At 38.0% G+C, this 6,712-nt stretch overlaps 1 pseudogene; it reads right to left on the bottom strand.

The window, feature by feature from the left end:
• Window positions 1-5,482: 5,482 nt before the first annotated feature.
• Window positions 5,483-5,919, bottom strand: LOC120592914 (proteasome maturation protein-like; annotated as a pseudogene).
• Window positions 5,920-6,712: the final 793 nt, after the last annotated feature.

Genomic DNA, 6,712 nt, shown 5'->3' on the forward strand with positions numbered 1-6,712 from the left:
AGTGGACTCGCATGGTTCAAACCCAGGTTGTTCAGGGTCAACTGGATAACAAACCTCTAATGGGTTCTAATGTGTTGGTTTGTATGTAGCTATTTAGTTCTCCCTTTAACATAAAAATAATTTCTTTCATGAAATATTCTCCATATTACATAGTTTTGTCTGGTAAAAGCATTATATTCATATTATATTTAGAACAAGTTTTATCAGGAGAATTCCTTAGACATAAGTGACATATACACATTCTTTTGGTGATGCATGACAAAATGATACTACTGTATATTCTTGGTTTACTTACTTGAATTACTCATAGCTCATTACTAATACGAACATGAAGTATACCTTAATACCAGTACTGCTATCTATCATGATATCTGCATTGTACATAGGGGTTTGTCTGTGTAAAAATTTAATATATCTCCAATTCTACTAGAATTATCAGATTAGGTGGTTAGCTGATTTCCATTTCCAAACATCTCCATGTTAAAAAATATTCGTACATTATGATTGGTGCCTTTTCATGATTTTGAGAGTTTTCAATTCAGAATATCACTAAATTCCATCAAAACACTAAAAAATGAGCACTGCTCTCTAGGACTAATAATAATAAATGTCATCTAACGAGTGTCTGTCATGTACCCAGTGCATACACTAGTCAATTTACTTCATTTATCCTTACCTCCTCAAATAAACTCTATAAGTAGGTATTATTATCTCATTTTACAGATGAGAGATACAAGACTTAGAGAACATATGTAACTTGCCCAAGAATATACAGCTAATAAATAGGGGAGTTGGCAGTTGACCAGGATCAGATAATTCAAAATTACTGGACTACTAGTTTAAATGGTAAAAGATATCATTATTTCAACAATTATCATAGAAACTTTAATAAGAAAGAGTTTTATTTGCCACAATATTAAAATGCCATTGCTATAACAAACCCAGTTATACCGACTTCCTCTCCAAGTATCTTACACACATCGAAACTACCCACTTTTCTTAAAAGATAGCCTGTTCTGTCAATATTTTGCTTAAATGGCAAAACACAAAAGAACTTTCAAACACTCTATTCAAAACTGTATAGCAGAGAGAAGGAATATTTTGGCACACATATCTTGTACACAATACGGGCAGATAACATTAAACTTCATCTTGTTGTAGTGAATCAGAGATACTAAACAAGATCATCAGCTGAAAAGACACAACTCTTCTTTCAAATCATGGTAGACCAATCAAATGACTGCATGAAATGCCATAGTGATTTACTATAACAAGATAAAACATGGCTAGTGCACAGAACCATCAAATTAAATTTTTAAATTAAAATAATCTCAGCACACATTTGTAGCACACGCGGGCAGAATGTATAGCTTAGCAGAACCAGCAATAGAAGTCTTCCCGTCCACAGTTGTTTGTTTGTTTGTTTTTCAGGTTTAGAAAGAATAAAGAAATTAGTAATGGTTTTTCACTCACAGTGAATTGTGGACCCAATGTTGGGGCTGGCAGGTGTCCCTGAGACAGGGCCATGTAGGTAGGACAGCCCCACCTACAGACAGCCATACTGCACCTGTAGTTTCCTCCTGTTGAGTTTGAGTGTCTTCTCTCCTGCACAGCTCTGAAGGCGAGCTCTTAACTGGCCTTGCCTTCAGTTCTCTCCAGGAGGGAAGGCACCAAGGGCTCCCATGGATTGCACTCTGGGCTAGTTTTAGGTGAAGATCCTGTGGTCAGTGCTGGACCCCAGAGCAGTCTGAAATGAGTGAGGGGAAACACTGTTGGGAAAGATGACCTAGGTTCAAATCCTGTTTCTGTCTCTTACTTCTCCACATCTTCAGAAAAATTACCCACTCCTGGGAGTGTGTTTGCTAATCTGCAAAATTGAGAGTGAAAAATAAAACTGTAAGTGGCATTGTAAAGATTAGCTGATATAATGCCAAAATCCTGTTACAGAGCCTTGACATAGAGGGTTCTCAATAACTTTTTCTCCCTTGCCCCTCTCTTCCTCTCTCCCTCCCTCCTTTCCTACATATCTGTGGCTATATCCAGAGCTCCTCCTATCTCCTGGGTGAAAAGATTGGTAAGTTTTACAGAAAGCACACCTCTGTCATTTAAGGCTTGCACTCCTCAACTTCTTCATTTGGCTCCATGTCTATGTTTGCAGTTTCTCTTAAGAAGGGATTCTGAATGAAGAAGTGAGAACCCGTCACCCTCCTGCTCAGTCTTTTTGCAGAGCCCTAGGGTCATTGTGAGCAGGCCTCAGGAGGCTTTTTCACTAATGCCAAACTAAATGATGCATTAAATTAGGTGAGGGCTGCCTTCAGGTGAAGATGAAAGGACCCTGGCTGCCCCAGGAGAGAACATTTCCTCCAGGATGTTTTCGGCTGCACTTTTCCATTCTACTTTAAATAGCTCAGGTGATAAGGACTTTATGTGTGTAACCCCATGAACCAGCCCAGCAGCCCCGTGTCACTTGCTGCTACAGAGAAAGAAAGAAGGGAAGGTTGTACAAGAAGAGATGCGTTAGCTTTCCTTTCAATTTTTTTTCTCCCTCACTCCCCTTTCGAAGGAAATACAAGCACAAAGTAAGTGCCACTTATTTCACCAAAACATCAAAAGACGCCAAATCTACATCTCCAGGTAAGTTTCTAGAGCATTCCAGTAACCTTTGATTATAGTTCCAATTAGGATAAGTTTTGCTAAAATGAGTTAGGTATTTCTCTGTGTCTGCCAAGGTCATATAATAGAGACAATCAGTCACTTACAGTACAAGTCAGTAAGGACCAAGGGAAGACTTTTAAAAGGTATGGGTCTCCATCTCTCCAAAGGGTCAAAGGACAAATATTTTCACAATAAAGGGCAGTGAGACTTGAACACCAAGGTTATGGGAGAAACCCTGTTATCAGATCAGAGTGCAAATTGCTCTAAGGTTTGGCTGTCAATCACAAAAGAATAAGTAGACCATTATATTTTACTGTCTATTTCTTGCATACACCAAATGAGAGCAGTTTATACACTTGTGATCACTTTCTTTGTACTTCCTGCTGTTAAAAAATGAATATGGCATATATCCAGTTTGGTCATCAGAGCTTCAAATATAAAAAATTTGAGAAAAAAACTCTTAAGTAATTGTTTTAAATCTTCTCTGGTTATATAAGAGATAAAGCTGTTCTTTGAACCATAAAAATATGGATACTGCCTACCTATAGCTTACATATTTCTACAAATAAATGGTAGAACAGGGTTTAAATATAGATCTGTCCAAACTTCTGCCTCATACAGCTGTTGCGACAATTAGATGTAACAAACTCTAAAAACTAACTCAGAGTGGAGCCTGTCATGTAATAAGCACTCAATAAAGGAAACACCACACTTCACACACACACACACACACACACACACACACACACACACACACACCACACAGATACAAGCACTTCATTTTACATTTTTCCATTAAGGTCTTCTTTACTCCACACTCCACAGCCAGCTGAGTGACACAGGAGCCCAATAACTGACTAACCATCTGCATTTAGACATGACAGAAAAACAGACAAAAATGAAGCTACAGAGAAAGAAAGAAATTTTTAAGGTGGAGGAACGAAAAGGCTCTATGACAGCATAGATGAGGATTAAAAAAAAAGTGCTTGGAAAAGATACTTCCAGGTAAGGGAAATGGCACTGGCTTGGCAGCTGGCAGGTAAGGAAATTACAAGATGCAGCATGCAACTTAGCTCTGCCGTATGCTAGAACTGTATAGGAGTCTCTGAGTCCCCTTTTCTGTAAATGAAGGTCATAGGTGAAAAGATGATACATCAAAACCCTGATTGGATATCTGACAGAAATAGAAACAAGGTCTCCTCTTTGCTTGCCCTAGGATGTAGCTATATTTCCTTATGACCATGCACCCAGTCTGGCTTGCAGACTATATAATTTTCCTATTTTTTTCCTCAGAAATGACTCACAAATGCTATGTTATTTTACCCTACGCAAATTGCTTTCCATAAACTCAGAGGGAAAAAAGTGCTTGGAGTCATCATTATAAATACGACACATCTGTTTTAAATAACTGAAGAAGTATAATAAAACCTTTACTTTGGGAGAATATCCAGAGTTTCATCCTAAAGTAAAATTGTATCCATCTGGTTCCAAGAGAGTCGGTTTTTGCATTAAGTGATATTTGTTGGTTGGGTGATTGGAGAGTAGGAGTGAGGAAAAGAGGGAAGTTGTTAGATCCAACGCTTATCGTTAAGTGGAGTTAGTTTCTAAAAATGTAGCATCCAGAAACTGGTGAGTAATCCTTCTTCGTAGTGCAATACTATGTCACCAGATCTGCTGATCCAATACACAATAAAATTAATCCTCCATTCTGCAATGCTAGTGATATGGCAATCACAGATGTGCTGAAACAGAAATATTCATGCCAAGCAGAGTTCACAAGCCACAGACCGAGCCAGTTGTTGAGTTTCCGGTCCACATTTGACTCCGAGTCCACAATATTTGAAGAGAGGATGAGGTGGCTGAGGATTCACTAGACAGCCTTCCAATCCTTTCCATATCCTCTCGTTCCTCAGAGTTGCAATTGTATATTATTTTAAATTTCCCGCCAATCATGCAACATAGTAATTATGAAGACAGTGTAATGGGGTGAGTGTAAAGAAATAGGTAAGGAAAAAGAACCAACATTTGTGGCTATGTGCACTAAATAGGCCCTCTACATTTAAACCTCTCAACAACCCCATGGAGATGGTGTTACACGTGTTACACAACTATCCAGTGACGAAGCATTATTTGGAACCCAAATCTATGTAGCTCCCAAGCTCTTTCCATTGTACCATTCTGAGTCAAGCATCCTATGGTCTATGCTTAAATTACTCCTTTTTTAAATTGACATCTGCTAGTTGCTTTTTCACTTTAAAGACGAGACCAAAATCGAAACCTCTGAACTTATACTTTTCAAAAGAATCAAATAGCTATAATTCTCAAGTAGCTTCAATAAATCAAATATTATTCTTGTGAGCACGAATAGACTATACTGCAACAAAGTAAAATAAAAACATCTGACTTTGTACTTAATTTGAAGTGTTGCCAGTGAAATCAATTATAGATGTTTACTCTAAAAGATGCTACTGTGAAGACTGCACACTCAAACACAGATAAAGATTCTTCAAAATTAAATTTATGGAATTCCTAGAAAATAGGTTGAGTTGGAACCTGAGGGTGGTTTTATAGCATTCATTAGCAACAATTTTTTAAAGACATAGAGGCTATTGTTTTAATATAAATCAGGAGTTTAAAAATCATCTCTAGTGCTTCAAACTGTCCCGTGGCCATAAACCAAAGTCCTCCGAAATTTCAAATCATCAGATGCTATTTAGGCAACAATTATGTGTCAGTACTTTTAATGTTGTATATATAAAATTACAGTAAAAAAGACAACTGTAAACAAGATGTAGCCCCTCTAGATTTTCATGAACAGCACAAGGCATTACAGTAAACCAAGTTTATATTCCACTAAGTGTGCTTCTCCCATTAGTTCACCTTGTGATGGGTCATTAAGAATATCTTCAAATCCAATAGTCTCATCATTACCCCTCAAAATGTCCAGTGAAAGGTTTGAGCTTGGAGGAAATGAAAGATGCTGAACCTGCTGCACTGTCTTGCACTTCATCAGCAATTTAGTGGAGCAAATAGACCCTGGATGTTCCTCAGTGTGAAAAGATTCATTTTATCTTGGTTGAGCTGGAAATTTTTTTCTGATAATTCAAGAGGATGACTGGGCAAAAGTTCATTTTTCACACAAGAAAAACCTTTTAGAAGAAGATCATGACTTTCAAAAGGTCCACTTGCTGACAGTTCAGTAACTGGAATACTGTCCTTTAGCTGAGATCCAAGTCCTCTGGCATTCATCTTCACCTTGCTCTGCAAACAGCCTCTCAGCCCCCTTACTGTCAGCTGGCCCCATAACTCACTTCCGTTTCCTTAGGTTTTTTCCTCTTAATGATCCTTATTGATTTCCAAAAAGAGGGTACCAGGTGAAGGGATTTGAGGTCAATACAGTTTAATAACTCACTCTTATCAATGGCAAGAGTTACTCATAGGTAACTAATGGGTCCAGTCCATTATGGCAGTTTGTGACCGCTCTATGATATCAATGATGGTCTTTTTTTTTTTTTAGAAATTGGCCATTTGTCCACGGTATTAACACTCAGCCCTTCAGATATCCAGGAAAGAGCTTCAGACTGGTCAAGCTTGGGTCACATGCCCACTTTGTGGATAGGGAAAGACAGGATCCCTTGACTTGATAGTCTACCAAGACCATATGCCAGGGGAAATCGGGTGGCTGTTACCAAAAAGCCACAATAAAAAATACCCACCAGAATGGTAGTGTAGAAACCTTCAATTACCTTGTCCATTATTTAAATTTTTATTATGTATCCTTCTCCAACTATGATTGTAAACTCCATGAGCATAGGGGAGTAGTCTGTCTTGTTCCATTCTGTAAACAAAACAGGTAGCAGAGAGCCTGATACACAGTAGGGGCTCAATAAATGTTTGTAGCATGCGTGGGACAGGCAAGACCCATATGTTGTCTGAAGCTTCATTATGAGATACTAATGAAAGGAGCTTGGTGCTTATTTAAAACTCAGCAATTCACAGAAAGAAAGAAGTAAAACTGTAAGTATTTGCATGTGTTATGATATATAGAGAACCCTAA

This window comes from Pteropus medius, unplaced genomic scaffold (assembly GCF_902729225.1).
Source record: "Pteropus medius unplaced genomic scaffold, Ma_sr-lr_union100, whole genome shotgun sequence".
In the NCBI taxonomy this organism is placed as follows: Eukaryota; Metazoa; Chordata; class Mammalia; order Chiroptera; family Pteropodidae; genus Pteropus; species Pteropus medius.